This window comes from Bos javanicus, chromosome 2 (assembly GCF_032452875.1).
Source record: "Bos javanicus breed banteng chromosome 2, ARS-OSU_banteng_1.0, whole genome shotgun sequence".
Lineage (NCBI taxonomy): Eukaryota > Metazoa > Chordata > Mammalia > Artiodactyla > Bovidae > Bos > Bos javanicus.
The window spans coordinates 129159116-129170964 of NC_083869.1; the positions used below are offsets into that span (position 1 = coordinate 129159116).

General features: G+C 51.3%; 1 long non-coding RNA gene and 1 other non-coding gene across 2 annotated transcripts; both read left to right on the plus strand.

Moving 5' to 3' along the window:
- The first annotated feature begins 2299 nt into the window (after positions 1–2299).
- LOC133233583 (uncharacterized) lies at positions 2300–9351 on the plus strand. The gene is made up of 3 exons (XR_009731761.1): positions 2300–2512; positions 3091–3183; positions 3965–9351. It is a non-coding gene; the product is annotated as an uncharacterized LOC133233583 (long non-coding RNA).
- Positions 3351–3423, plus strand: TRNAG-CCC (transfer RNA glycine (anticodon CCC)). The gene has a single exon. It is a non-coding gene; the product is annotated as a tRNA-Gly (tRNA).
- Positions 9352–11849: the final 2498 nt, after the last annotated feature.

An 11849-nucleotide genomic window follows, 5' to 3' on the forward strand; every position in this document is an offset into this window, starting at 1 on the left:
CCCCCATCAGAAGGCCTGATGCCATCTCCCAGCCCAGCAGCTGACTTCTGAGCCTCGGTTGTTGCCTCTGTGAAATGGGAGAATGTCCATCTCCCAGTGTCAGGCTCCTGAGATGGAGGAGGGGATGGGGACGTTATAAACTCTAAAGCGCTGTCCAAATGCCGAAGCGTCCAGGAGAACCTAAGAGGGGCAAGTCTAACTGCTCTCTGCCTCAGTGTCCTCACTTGTGAAATAAGACTGATTAACCCTTTTTCAGAAGTAGATAGGGCTTCCCTTGTGGCTCAGCTGGTAAAGAATTGCCTGCAAATGCAGGAGAGACCAGGGTTCCATCCCTGGGTTGGGAAGATCCCCTGGAGAAGGGAAAGGCTACCCACTCCAGTGTTCTGGCCTGGAGAATTCCAGGGACTATACAGTCCATGGGGTGGCAAAGAGTCGAACACGACTGAGCGACTTTCACTTTCCCTTCACTTTCATGAGTAGATAATGTTCACAAAGTGCCTAGAAAGTGCCCACGCTGAGGGCAGCTGCTATAGTTGTAGGTATCATCACTTACTGCCTACCCAGAGATAGGCATTCCCTCCTCTCACTGGGGCTTTCCTTGGTTTTCAGCTCCTATTTGGGAAATGCAAGGTTGAGGAAGACATGGATGGGAAAAGTCTGAGGATGGGAGAGAGTCAGGGGCTTGGTTCCATCCCTAACTCTCTGAACCAAATTTTCCAGCTATAACTGGGGTTGATAGCACAGTCCCTGACAATCCACAGAGGTGTAAAGACCATGGAACGAGAAAATAAACCTGGAAACACTTGTAAACTGTGAAGTGCTGTCTACATCCAAAAAAGAAAAAAATTAAAATTTTGTCTTAAAGGGTCTTGGATTGGTCAAGAAGCAAACTAGATTTAGGCAGTGAGTCACCGAGGGTCCCCATGAGAAAGGCCACTGGACTTGATCTTCACTCCTGGAGCCCACCATGTCATGCCATGCTGGGACAAGGGTGCGGAGGGAGATCCTACAATCAGGAGGCTTCAGGGTCCAGTTAGCCGAGAGGCAAAGGTGTTCTGGGAGCACAAAGGAGGGAGGAAGTTGGCTCGCTGGGGTGAGGCAGGGAGGAAGACTTCCCGAGGAGTCAGCCTTGAGAGGACTCTTTAAGGAATGGTTATAGCTCCCATGGGGAGAAAGGGAAGTATATCGCAGTCAGAGACAAATTATAGCAGAAAAATCCAGGGATGAGAAAGTGTGTAGTGCGTTCAGGGAAAGGACATGAAATGTGGCTGAAATGCAGGGCAGGAAGGAGGGAGGTTCAGATGAAGACAAGTTGGGCAGGGCTTCCAGTGCTTTCCTGCTGCTGCTGCTGCTGCTGCTAAGTCGCTTCAGTCGTGTCTGACTCTGTGAGACCCTATGGACAGCAGCCCACCAGGCTCCTCCATCCACAGGATTCTCTAGGCAAGGATACTGGAGTGGGTTGCCATTTCCTTCTCCACCAGTGCCTCCCTAGTGAGCTCAGACTCTATCCTGAGGTTGATGAGCGTATATGAAGGCTTTGCAACAGGGGAACGATGTAGTCAGGTGGGGGTTCTAGAAAGATCCCTGTGGTAGGTGTAGAGGATATTTAAAGGCAAGAAGAGGGAAGAGAGGACAGACTGAAGCCGTTGCCTTGAGTTGAAAGTGGCCTGAGCTAAGGCAATGGCAAGAGGGTGGGAGAAGGGACAGATGGGTGAAACCTTTCCAGAACAGAACAGCAGAATATTCAGTAGAATGATTTAAGGAGAGAAGGTAAAGATGACTGAATTTTCTGTCTCTGGAGCTTGAGGTGGATAGGGACAGCATTCATGGTGATGGGAGCCCAGGAACAGAGTAGAGTGAGGTCCTCTTCAAAGTACCCATTAGACATCCATTTCTTCAAGAGCTGTCTGTGCTGTACCTCCAGACGTGGGAGCAGATGAAGACCCAGCATCTTCCAGGGAAAGGCTAAAAGTGAGAGAGAAGAGAGTATTAGGGAGAGGCTAACGAGAGACCAAAGAATATTAGGAATCTTTTGGTTGTAAGTAACAGAACTCAATTCAACCTAGGTTTAAAAAAAATTTTTTTAAGGAAAATGAGAGATATTAAGAGTCTAAAAAAAAAAGGGTCTAGTGGGTCTGTTATCTTGGAGTTTCAAGGGAGTGTCAACTTCAGGCGTTGCTGGATTCAGGGTTCCTGATAATGTCATTGGGTTATCTCCCTGCCACCTCCATCAGTCAATTCTGTTTGTTTCTGCCTTTCTTTAAGAATGGGCCATCTTCTTTCTCTCCCATGACAGACTGGCCCTCTCCAGTCCCAGAAAAGATACATGTTCAGAACATTGATCAGCTCACACTTCGGAAGGAGGAAGCCAGTGGTCCCCATCCGCTGCATCAGCAGTGCTGGGGATGGTGGAGGCTTGATTGACCAGCCCATCACATGTGCAAGACCCAACCCAACCATTGTACCAAGGAGAATGGGGCCCTGTGACTGGCCTACTTGCCTTTCCCAGTGGGTAGGAACCCGTGAGGACACCCCACCAGCCTGCAGGTTTAAGGGCAGACCTCTGGGGAACACTGACATTTCCAGGTTGCACGGAACTTGGGAAGGAGACTGATGAGTCTGAGAGAGGTTCTAGGAGAAGCAAAGTCTTCAAGGGAGGAGAGAAGTTCTACAGGGAGGCAATGGAAAAAGGCAAATTCTGGAAGGGATGACAGGTGCCCCCTGTTCTGGGCTCCAACCACCCACCCTCACTTGGTGTGGAAAAAGGCTGTGAGCTCTGATGGGCCAGTGCAGGTTCTACCACGGCTCCCGGTGGAGCCCATTTCCCCACCTGTGATATGAGGACACTCACAGAACACCCACCCCATAGGATGGGTGAAAGGTGGGAGCAAGATGGCACAGAGAAATGCTTACCCCGATGCCTGGCACATGCTAAATGCTCAGTAATTGGGAGCTACTTATTCTGCTGGTGGAAGAAATTGTTAGTAGTGGCAGTGGTCATAGCCCCAGAATCCTGAGACCCTGATGGGTAGAAAGTTTAGCTAATACCTTCAGGCCCACTGAGGCCTCACGCATTTATTCATTCAACAGTCTTTAGCAGAGCCCCTGCTGTATGTACCCCAGTCCCAGTGTCAGACATGGCAGCACACAGGCGTCTAAGGCATCGGGAGATATGATATGATGGTGAGTAGCTACTATTCGGGATGATAAGTGCCACAGGGCCTGGGCTGTGGGAGCCCAGATAAACATGGCTCATAGGAGGCACCAGGGCAACTCTATAGGAAAGCAACATTCGAGGTGGTGCTAAAAGATAACTGATGGAGACAAAAAATGCTGATGTTCTGGGGACTTCCCTGGTGGTCCAGTGGCCAAGACTCTGAACTCCCAATGCAGGGGGCCTGGGTTCGATCCCTGGCCAGGGAACTAGATCTTGCATGCTGCAACTTAAAGACCCTGCATGCTGCAACGAATATCTGGCGTAGCCAAGTATATAAATAAATATTAAAACAAATTTTAGGTGCTAATGTTCTCTGCGTGTCACAGTGAGTAAGATGCTGGGTGTGCTGAGCATTTTCATACAGGAGGTGGGGACTGCTGTTCCCATTTCAAGGATAAGGGAATAGGGACTCAGAGTGGGTAGGTGGCTTGCTCAGAGTCACCGTACTTCCAAGTGGGGGCACCAGGGCTGGCCTGACCCCACCGGCTGGGTTTACCAGGTGGAGAGGAGAGAGAGAGGATGCCACGGAGCGGGAGAAGAACAAGGTGACCCAGCCCTCTGGGATGGGGAGAGGAAGGCAGGAGTCCCCCCTGGAGAGCCCACACCTGGGAGGGGGTGAGGCAGGGACAGAAGGACAAGGACAAGATGGGAACCTTGACCTTCAGCAAGTCCTGTGCCTCCTGGGATCTCGGTCTCCTTTGTACAGTGTGGTTGAGCAAGTCTATTATCTCCACCCCCATTTTACAGATGAGGAAACGAAGGTTAGATCCAAGCCTTCCAGGGATGAAGCTCACATGCCAGGGCCACCACACTGCAGTGCTGCTGGAGCAAATGCGATGTGAGAGTTCACTGCAAACCCTCCTCTCTGTGTCAACGGTGGTAGCCACAAAGGGCACCCCAGAGGAGTGGGAGTCCCCACGGGAGCAGCTCTCAGGGGATCCCAGAAGACAGTCCTGTGCTTCTATTCAGAAACTCAGCCTCTTAAGGACCCTGGAGAAAATTTCATTCATGCCCTGGGAGAAATGCATGCCACTTGCAAATGCAGAAACAGCCCAAAAAGAGGGGAGCATCTTGTTCAAGGTCACACAGTGAGCCATGATGGAAACCCATCCAGAGTGCAGCTCGCCTTACCCCTGGTGCTGTGCCCTTTCTCCATTCCAAATCTACTCCTCACCAATGACCTCTCACCTTGCCTCCATTCATAGCAATCTCTATCAATCTGAGCTGTTAATAGGACCAGGCACTTCATCTTTCTTTATCTCTGGTCCTCCAAGCTATCCTATGAAGTATTACCCAGGGCAGCCATAAGGTCTAGTGGTGCTGGGGTTTAGTTGCTCAGTCGTGTCTGACTCTTGCGACCCCATGGACTGTAGCCCACCAGGCTCTTCTGTCCATGGGATTTTCCAGGCAAGAATACTGGAGTGGGTTGCCGTTTCCTTCTCCAGGGGATCTTCCCAACCCAGGGATTGAACCCAGGTCTCCTGCATTGCAGGCAGATTCTTTACCGACTAAGCTATAAGGGAAGCCCTAAGGTCTAAAAACAGAGGCAAATATATGTACTTAATACATGGTTCATTGATTGAATATTACAAAACACGTTAAATAATAATCAGTGCGTCTAGACTTTATAGCCACCCTATAAATTATGCAATCCTAATTTACAGATGAGAAAACTGAGGTTCAGAGATGTGACAAGTCTCGCTCCTGGCCTCACAGCAAGGAAGTGACAGCCTGAGGATTAGTATACAAGCATCTCTGACTCCACAGTCAAGGTGCCTTGTCCCTACCCCAAGCTGCCGTTGGGTAAGAGGCGAAGGACCTGCAAAGCGAGGTGAGGAGTAACAGGAGGCTCTGATCCCCAGGGATGAGAAAAGTAACAGTTATTGTGAACATAAGGCTTCCGAAGTCAGGCTGCCTGGGTTTGAATCCTGCTCTGCCCTCAGGCAAGTCACTGGTCCTCTCTGAGCCGCATTCTTCTCACCTGTGGAAGGGGGATGGTAATAATGTGCTCACTTCACTGGGTCGTTGGAGGGTTAGATTAGAAGAGTGTGTGGCACGTGGCTAGCACATGGGAAGAGCTGCCTCTTGTTTGCTGGCCTCTTGTATGGCATTCTGCAGTGACTGCCTTGCCTACCAGCAGGACTGCGTTTATACCAACCGTGGGTTCTGGAGCTGGCCACCTGGGCTCAGCTACTTGCTAGCAGGGTGGTCTAGAGCTTAGAGGGAGACTTAAGGTGAGGCTTAAGCCTCAGGTCTTTCACTTGCATGGCCTTGTACCTTATTTTATATTCATAACTTTCTATTCTTTTTCTTAAAGGGATCCCCCAGTATTGTGTAAGCGCTACTGACAGCCTGAAAAACATGCATCAGGCTCTGTGTGTCTAATGCATTTGGTCTCTCCATGTACCTCGATTTTCTCAAGGAGGGAGGGTGTTATTAAATGAATGAATAGGTGTAGAATGCTTTGAAAACACCTGGCACATAGTAAATGCCCCAGTAACTATTTTGGCCTCTTAAGTGAGTCTCCAGCTAGTGAATATGCTAAGTGCTAGTCAACGTGCTAAATGCTTTACCCAGGTCGTGTTATTTAATGATGTTTAATCTTCACAGCAACCACTCCCATTTTACAGATGAGAAAACAGAGGCTCAGAGAAATGAGATCACAGAGCTGGGAAGCTAGACGGGTCTGACTCGAGGGCCTTGCCCCTAACCACTGTCCCCACTACCCCCCGGTTTAGGATGGGCCCCTGTCCACTGGCAGCTGAACCCGGAGGATCCGGGTCAAACAGGCAAGCACTGTCTGCCAGGCTCCGGTCACAAGGAGGAGGGGGACGAGGCCCCCCCGCCAGGTCCAGCTGGGCCCTGCCACACCTAGCACCCTCGTCCTGCCTGCCCCCTAGAACTTCCTCCAGAGCTCCCGTCACCAGAGGCCCTGGCCCAGGTGGGGCAGGGGCCAACGGGTGACAATGACCGATTTAGAAAGTAAAGTTGCTTCTCAAACAAATAAGAAAGAAGAGGAAAGAAAGAAATGGCCTGCCCGCTTCCTGCCCCACTCTCTCTCCCAGCACCTGGGGCCCAGCTGCAGGGTTTTCACTGCTTGTTTGTTCATCCTGCCTTGAGGAGCCTCTTCTTAAAGCCCCAGGCTCCCTCCCCGCTGGGCCTCGGGATGATTGTGGAGCCTGTGGAAATAAGCACCCTCCGTGATTGTCGCATTGTTGTCTTCTCGGGTATTGTTTGGGATGACAATACCAATAATCACAACAATCTGGGTTTCCTGCAGTTGGGAGAAGTAGGGGATTACCAGCTTGGCTGTGGGAGCTGCCATCCTGGCTCTGAGATGTCTGAGGTGTGAAGGCCTGGCCAGGTTATCCCTTCTCTCTGGGCCTGAGTTGCCTTGTCTGTAAAGTGGGATGAGGTTGTGGTGAGGGTCGGGTAAGTAGGGAAGTAGTAGGCATAGGCATGCCCCGGTGGGGTGGCAGCTACCTAGTCAGCTACTGTGCAAGCCAGGGTCCCGCAGGAACACAATTCTAAGAGCCTCTGCAGGTGGGGGTGGAAAGCTTGGTGGACTTGGAGGTAAAATAATCCTGAAGCCCTTGGTATGTTCTAGCCGGTGTTTGACGTGCTTTGCAGAGAATGATCATTTCATCCTTACCACAACCAAATGAAGTAGGTACTATGTCATTCCTATTTTACAGGTGTGGAAACTTAGGTGCAGAAAAATGGCTTGCCGGAGGTCAGCCCGTCTGGTAGGTGCAGATGAACTCAGCCTGTCTGGGTCCGGAGTCAGTGCTCTGAGCTGTAGGCACTGGCTTGGGGGCAGGTCTGGCTCTGAGAGTGATTTGCCGTGTAACAGTGGACAAGTCCTTTGCCTTCTCAGCCTCCGTTCTTGTTCTGCAAAGTGAGCAGCCCATAATACCTGCCTGTAGAGTCGGACATGACTGAGTGACTGAACATGCACGCACGCACGCACAGGTATCAAAATCCTCGGGGAGACTTGTGGGCAGATGTAGTGACCAGGTAGAGAATGACAATGACTGGATATACCGGGGGCCCAGGAAGCCATGGCTGTCGCTGCCATCATTGTTATTAGTTTTAGAGTCACAGACAAGAGCCAGCCTAGAGGATGCTGAGGGCCCGGCCCAGCTCTGAAAATCTAAATCCTGTGGTTGCAGCTGGGGGAGTGACTCCAGGAGGCACCTGGTAAGAGGTGGCTCCACCCGTTGGGGCTAATGGGGCTAAAAAAAAATCCCTGAGGCGCCACCATGCAATTTGCCAGTCGCCTGCCCCGATTAAGGGCAAACTTTCCCACTCTGCTTCTCCTCCCCACCCCTACTTCCCGTAAGCTGTGTGGCTCCAGAGAAGTCACTTGGCCTCTCTGAGACAGGAAAAGGACATGACCTACATTAGAGATGCTGTAGATAAAGTGCGTAGCCTAGCTCCTGATGTGAAGTCACCAAGAGGCAAGGAGAACCAGAATTTTGAGGCCGACCTATGTTCCAGTCCTCCCTGGGCACGTTCCTTGGACTCTCTGAGCCTGGAAAAGAGGTTTGCACAGCAGCCAACACACAGCAATTGCTTAACTAACAATTGTGGTTGGCTGTGACCATTTCTTATACTTTCCAAGGATGTCCAGAACCCCTCAAAGATCCTGGGCGTTCTAACGTTCACTCTAGTGCTCAATTTCTCTGTTAGTCCCTCCAGAACTGTCCTCTGCCCATCTCCATCTGTTCTGTGCTTGGTAGGTGACCTTGGTGGGTGACATCAATGGGCTTTGTCCTCTGGCTTCTGGTGGGGTGGGGCAGGAGGCAGAGGCAGGTGGAGGGTGACAATCTATTTATTGCCCCAGCCCCTTCCTGCAGGGCACCCACAGGCTGCCCGTGTCCCTCACCCAAAGTCTGCAGCTTCCGTCAGCGGCCCCAGGCATACAACTGTGGCTCTGGGTCCAGGTACCCTCTCCCTCCCGACCCTTTGGGTTGTGAGTGATAACAGCTCTCCATGGTTGCCAGCCCTGGGACACTGCCTTGTCCCTCCTAGTCTCCCTAAATCTTGCCCACATCTTTGTCATAGACCCTTGATTCAATTCTCTTCAAATTACTCAATTTGAATGTACCATCTGTTTCCTGCCAGGGCCCTGATCATGTGTGACGTGTACCCTGATGTATTCATTTAGGACTCCAGGTATGGTCGAATAATAAACATTCACACGGCTTTCACGGTCAGGTATTTATCCACTCAATTAATTTTTGCTGAGATCTGCCATGTCCCAGGCTCTTGGGTATGGAGCTGAGGGCAGAGATGACCAGGACAAGAGTCCCTGACCTCAGAGAACTCATGGACTAGTCGGGGAGACAGATGCCTTAAGAGACAACCACAATATTTGCTGAACGCCGTGACAGAGGCATGGGCGAATGCTGTGGCCAGGCAGAAGGGAAGCCATCACGCTCGGAGAGGCTGTACAGAGGAAGGACTTTTGAGCATCATCTTTGAAAAAAAAAAGTCATAACATTTTATTTAGCCCAGTGTTTCAAAATATCAACAAATAATATTATCAAGTAAAATTGATGGGAAAATGCCAGAGGTTTTTACATCTTTTTTGAAGTCTTCCAAATCTGGGGTGTGTGTTGCACTTACGGCGCATCTTAGTTTATCCTGATCCCATTTCAGGGTTCCGTAGCCTCTAGTGTGGAGCAGCATCTCCTTCGATTCTCACAACAGCTCTGGGAGCTCAGTAGGGCTTTTGCTCCCACTTTGCAGTTGAGGAAGCAGAGACTCAGGGGAGTATCTTGCCCGGGGTCACAAGTACTCCCTGATGGGGGCAGGCTAGAACCTACAGCTGTGTGGTTCCAAAGCCTGTCTTCCTCCGGACCAACCCCTTCTTGCCAGAGTGAAGCCGCTGACAAGGGCTAAAGTCAAAACTTTAATTGAAGTCCTCTGACCCCAAATCCTGCAGTGTTTCTACCTCAGCTGATTCCAGGGAACAGATTAAGGGAAGGTTGTCATTGTTGTTCAGTTGCCAAGTCGTGCCTGACTCTTTGTGACCCCGTGGACTGCAGCCCGCCAGGTCCCGCATTCCCTCACCATCTCCCGGAGTTTGCAGATAAGGGAAGGTAATAAGAGAAGGTAATAACCTTCCAAAATGGGCTCCAACCCCTATTCTCCTAGGACCTTGAGACAGCATGGGGGTAGGGTGATGGCAGAGGAGCACTGAGGACTTCTGGCTAAGTTGCTAAATTCTCTTTTGGGAGGAGGGGGTAGTTAAGGGGTAGAAGGTGAGGGCTGCACAGGATGGTGGCAACTAGACTAGGCAAACTGGAAAATGGTTGCAAGTGATCCTGGCATCTTTGCCAACCCCATGGTCAGCAGTTCCTTCTGAGCTTGAACGCAGGGCTATCCAGAAATGCTCACTCCCAGAGCCTAGGGTCATAGTTAAAGTTCACAGTGAATTCATCACCATCATTTTCACAATGATGCTTGGGAAATTATAATGGGATGATAAAGGTAAGACATTCGGATGAGCGGCTTACCCCAGATTCTCGTGGGTAGATTCTTCGACTCACATTCATGCATTGAAGGGGAAATCAGAGCCAGGAAAGAATGGCTGGAAGCAAGTGGAGTTCCCTGCACATCCAGGGTGTGTTTGTGTGTTTGTGATTCCAGAGATGTGTGATGCTAAGAGTAATGTTCAGGAGTTGAGTATTCCTGACCCATTGATTACTCATCAATTATCCATTCACCCGTACAATCATCCATCCAACCATCCTCTTGAGGTCCTGTATACCTGTCCATGCATCTGCCTCTTGGTTTGTTCTTTCCTTCACCCACCCTTCATTCATTCTGTCCTCTCTCCTGTCACCTACCCGTCTTTCACCATCAACTCTGGACCCAATCATCTGCTGAATGCTCAACGGGCAATGGTGAGTAAAATTCAAGCCTTCCTTCAGACCTGGTGAGTGGACAGCCCTTAGTCTAAGCAAGGGAGCAAGTGTGGTGATGGAGAGGGGTTCTAGGAGCTTCGAGGAGGAAATGCCCAACTGTGACTTTCTGTGAGTCAGGAAGGCTGCCTGAGGAAGGAACACCCAAGCTGGTCTTGAAAGAGGAACAGGGGCTTGTGAAGGCCGAAGAAGGAAGCCTGGCTGATGAGATGGGCAGGGATGCGGGATGGCCAGGGACACAAAAGAACCCACCACAGAAGCTGGTGGGAGGGAATGAAGGAGCAGTGGCCTCGAGCCAAGAGTTCACCCCCGGCTCTCGTGGTCATGACACAGAAGTCCCTCGCAGCCTTACTTGGCCTGGCCTTCTCTTAGCACAGGCTCTGGGATGTCGGACTCAGAAGACCTAGAAAGCATGCAAGATATCCTCCTTATTGCATCCGAGAAACTGCCCTGCCAGAGTCACAATGGACAGCCCGAGTCTCTAACTCCAGTACCTTCTGGGTTCTCTCCATTAGCATCTAGACCCCAACTCGTCCACCCTCAGGGCTTGGCATGGAGCTGGGCCCAGAACAAGGGACCTTCCCCTGCCCGGATCCCTGTTTATCAATAATCAGATTGGTAGAGCTCACTCATGCTCTTTCCATTGTTCCATTTAATTCCCCCTCTCCACCCGCAACAGTCCCAGGGGGGCTGGAATTCCTTCTCTTTTTACAGATGGGGAGGGAAGTCTCAGCGAGGCCCAGGGGCTTGCCCAGAGTCACATAGCTCACACACAGCAGAGCTGCCATTCTGACAGCTGCCCTGCACCCGCTCCGGGACACCAGGCGACACCTCACGTAGGCTGGTGCCCTGTTGATGCTGTGCCACTGAAGTTGGGGCTGCGGACCTGTGGGGTGGGGAGGGACAGAAACCAAACCCAGGTGAGGCCTGGGCGGTGGGGGAAGGACCCTGGAGAGGAAACCTCGGAGCTTGTTTTCACCTGTAACCTGCTCTGCCCCGCCCAGCAATGGAAAATGTGTGTCAGAGGAAGCTGCAGGCTGGGGACGGGGTAGCTGTGCGTGGGTGATAGCTTGTGCAGGGCCACCTCGGGGGGCAGGATGTGCTGGGGCTGGGGGGCGAGGTTGGGGGTGCTGGAGTGGAGTTCGGGTTCTGCCCCTGGCCCTCTGCCTTTTCCTCTCAGGGTCGCACTTTCTTTTTCCACTGAGGAAAGGAAAGCGAGAACCGGGGTTGGGGGCACAGAGGGTGACTGGAGGGAGTAACAAGAGGAAAGGCCCAAAGAGACGGTGTGTTGGCGCCAAGAGGGCAGCAGAAGGTGCTGAGTGGTGAGACTGAGGAGGCAAGGAGTAGCTCAAAGCCTTGCCTGGGTTCCCAGGGAACTGTGGACAAGTTCTGAGCAAGAGAGTGGTGTGGACGTGTTTGCTCTAGGATACCCTCCTTCAAAGTGGTGATCGGGGCTGAAATGGACAAAAAGTGAAATGCAGTTTTTTTCGATGTTTTGCTAGTGTCTCAGGGCTACCTGTGGAGAAGGCAATGGCACCCCACTCCAGTACTCTTGCCTGGAAAATCCCATGGACGGAGGAGCCTGGTAGGCTACAGTCCATGGGGTCGCTAGGAGTTGGACACTACTGAGCGACTTCACTTTCACTTTTCACTTTCATGCATTGGAGAAGGAAATGGCAACCCACTCCAGTGTTCTTGCC